Below are 3,324 nucleotides of genomic sequence, written 5' to 3' on the forward strand. Positions count from 1 at the left end.
GTGGGTAAGTGTTAGAGTGAGGGTTAGGATGAGGGAGAGGAATAGGGAGAGGGGGACGGTTAGTGTTAGCATTAGGGATAGGGTGAGGGTAAGTGTTAGGGTCAATGATAGGGATAGAGTGAGGATTAGGGTTAGGGTTAGGCAGAGGGTGAAGGTTAGGGTGAGGACCAGGGTTAGGTTTAGGGTGAGGGTTAGGTTTAGTGTGAGGATTAGGGTAAGGTTTAGGGTGAGGTTTAGGTTTAGTCTGAGGGTTAGGGTTAGGGTTAGGGTGAGGGTAAGGGTTAGGGTGAGGTTTAGGGTGAGGGTGAGGTTTAGGGTTAGCATTAGTTTTAGATTTAAGGTTAGGATGAGGGTTACGGTTAGGGTGAGGTTGAGGCTTAGGTTTAGGGTCAGGTTTAGGGTTAGGGTGAGGGTTAGGGTCAGGTTAAGTGTTAGGGTGATGGTTAGGGTTATGGGAAGGTTTAGTGTGAGGGTCAGTGTGAGGGTAGCGTGAGGTTTAGGGTTAGGTTTAGGGTTAGGTTTACGGTGAGGGTGATGGTGAGGGTTAAGTTTAGGGTTAGGTTTAGGGTGAGGGTTAGGGTTAGTGTGAGTGTTAGTGTGATGGTGAGGGTCAGGGTGAAAGTGAGGGTTAGAATGAAGCTGAAGATGAGGGTGAATGTTATGGTTAGTATTAGGGTTAGGGTGAGTTTTAAGGTAAGGGTTAGGGTTAGGGTTATTGTTAGGTTCAGGGTTAGGGTTAGGGTGATAGTGAGGGTGAGGTTTTGCATTAGGATTAGGTTTAGGGTTAGAGTGAGCGTGGGGTTGAGGGTTAGAGTTAGGATTAGGGTTAGGGTTTGGGTAAGTCTGAGGGGGAAGATGAGGTTGAGGGTGAGGGTTAGGATTAGGTTTAGGGTTAGGGTGAGGTCTAGGGTCAGTGTGAGGGTTTGGGTGAGGGTAAGGATTTGGTTTAGGTTTAGGGTTAGGGTTAGGTTTAGGGTGAGGGTGATGGTGAGGGATAGGTTTAGGGTTAGGTTTAGGGTGAGGGTTAGGGTTCGTGTGAGGGTTAGTGTGATGGTGAGGGTGAGGGTGAGGGTGAGGATTTGAATGAGGCCTATGGTGAGGGTGAGGGTTAGGGTTAGGATTAGGGTTAGGGTGAGTTTTAGGTTTAGGGTTAGGGTTAGGGTTATTGTTAGTGTTAGTGTTAGGGTTAGGGTGAGATTGAGGGTTAGGTTTAGCATTAGGGTTAGGTTTAGTGTTAGGGTGATGGTGAGGTTGAGGGTTAGGGTTAGGAATAGGGTTAGGATAAAGCTGAGGGGGAAGGGTAGCTTGAGGGTGAATGTTAGGGTTAGGGTGAGGACTAGGGTGAGTGTGAGGGTTTGGGTGAGAGTGAGGGTGAGGTTTTCGGTTATGTAAGTGTTAGGGTGAGGGTGACGATTAAGCTGAGGTTAGGTTTAGCATGATGGTTAGGGTTAGGGTGAGGGTGAGTGTTAGTTTTAGGGTGATGGTTAGGGTGAGGGTGAAGGTGAGACTTAGGATTAGGAATAGGGTTAGTGTTAGGGTTAGGCTGAGGTGAGGGTCAGGGTAAGGGTGAAGGATAGCGTTAGGATTATGGTTAGGGTGAGGGTTAAGGTTAGTGTGAGGATTATGGTTATGGTTATGGTTAGGGTTATGGTGAGGGTAATGGTTATGGTGAGGGTGAGGGTTAGGGTGAAATTTAGGGTTAGGGTTAGGGTTAGGGGAGGGTTCGGGTTAGGGTGATGTTTAGGGTGAGGGTGAGGTTTAGTGTGAGGATGAGAATTTGGGTGTGGCTGTGGGTTCAGGTGAGGTTTCGGGTTAGGGTGTGGGTGAGGATTAGGGTTAGGGTGAGGGTTATCATTAGGTTTAGGCTTAGTGTGAGGGTGAGGGTGAGGGGTAGTTTTAGGGTTCAGTTGAGGGTTAATGTTAGTGTAACGGTTAGGGTGAGGGTCAGGGAGAGGGGTAGGTTTAGGGTAAGTGTGAGGTTTAGGGTGAGTGTGAGGGTTAGGGGTAGTGTTAAGATGAGGGTTAGGCTGCGGATTAGGGTTAGGGTTAGTGTGAGTGTTAGGTTTAGGTTGAGGTTTAGGGTTAGCATTAAGGTGAGGGTGAGGGTGAGGGTTAGGTTGACGGTTTGGGTTAAGTTTAAGGATAGGGTGAGGATTAGGTTTAGGGTCAGGGTTAGGGTGAGTGTTAGGCGGAAGGGTAGGCTTAGGTTTAGGGTGAGGGTTAGGTTTAGTGTGAGGGATAGGGTTGAGTTTAGGGTGATGGCAAGGGTTAGGGTGAGGGATAGGGTGAGGGTGAGTTTTAGGGTTAGCATTTGGTTTAGCTTTAGGGTTAGGATGAGAGTTAGGGTTAGGCTTAGTGTTAGGGTGAGGGTGAGGGTGAAGGTTAATGTTAGGATGAGGGTTATGGTTAGGGTTAGGGTGAGGGTGAGGGTGAGGTTTAGGGTTAGGGTTAGTGTGAGGGTGAGAATTAGGATTAGGAATAGTGTTAGGGTTTGGGTTAGGCTGAGGCTGAGGGTCAGGGTGAGGGAAAATAGGGTTAGGTGAGGGTGAGGGTAAGGGTGAGGGTTAGGGTTAGAGTCAGGTTTAAGGTGAGGGTTAGGGTTTAGGAGATGTTTAGGGTGAGGGTGAGGGTGAGGATGAGGTTTCGGGTGAGGGTTTGGGATCGGGTTCAGGTTTGGGTTAGGGTGTGGCTGAGGATTAGGGTTAGGGTGAGGGTTAGCATTAGGTTTAGGGTTAGTGTGACAGTGAGGGTGAGGGGTAGGGTTAGGGTTTGGTTGAGGGTTAGGGTTAGGGTTAGGGTTTGGATAATTTTTAGGGAGAGGGATAATGTTAGGATTAGTGTGAGGTTTAGGGTGTGTGTGAGGGTTAGGGTTTGGTTGAGGGTTAGGGTCAGGGTGAGGGTGAGGGTTAGGGTTAGAGTTAGGTTTAGGGTGAGTTTGAGGGTGAGGGTTAGGTTTAGGATTAGGATTAGGGTTAGTTTCAGCGTGAGTTTTAGGGTGAGAGTGAGGTTTCGGTTGATACTGAGGGTTAGTGTATGGGTGATGGTTATGGTTAGGGTCAGGATTAGGTTTAGTCTTAGGATCAAGGTTATGGTGAGGCTAAGGGTTAGGGTGAGGTTTAGTGTGAGGATGAGGGTCAGGGTTAGTGTTAGGGTTACGGTGACGTTTAGGGTGAGGGTTATAGTTAGGGTTAGGGTGAGGGTGAGCGTGAGGGTGAGGTATAGGGTGAGGTTTAGGGTTAGGGTGAGGGTTAGGGAAAGTGTTAGTTTAGGGTGAGGGTGAGCGGGAGTGTTAGATTTAGGTTTATAGTTACGGTGATGGTGAGG

The sequence above is a fragment of the Dipodomys merriami genome, unplaced genomic scaffold (assembly GCF_024711535.1).
Source record: "Dipodomys merriami isolate MVZ:Mamm:240054 unplaced genomic scaffold, mDipMer1.0.p SCAF_76, whole genome shotgun sequence".
In the NCBI taxonomy this organism is placed as follows: Eukaryota; Metazoa; Chordata; class Mammalia; order Rodentia; family Heteromyidae; genus Dipodomys; species Dipodomys merriami.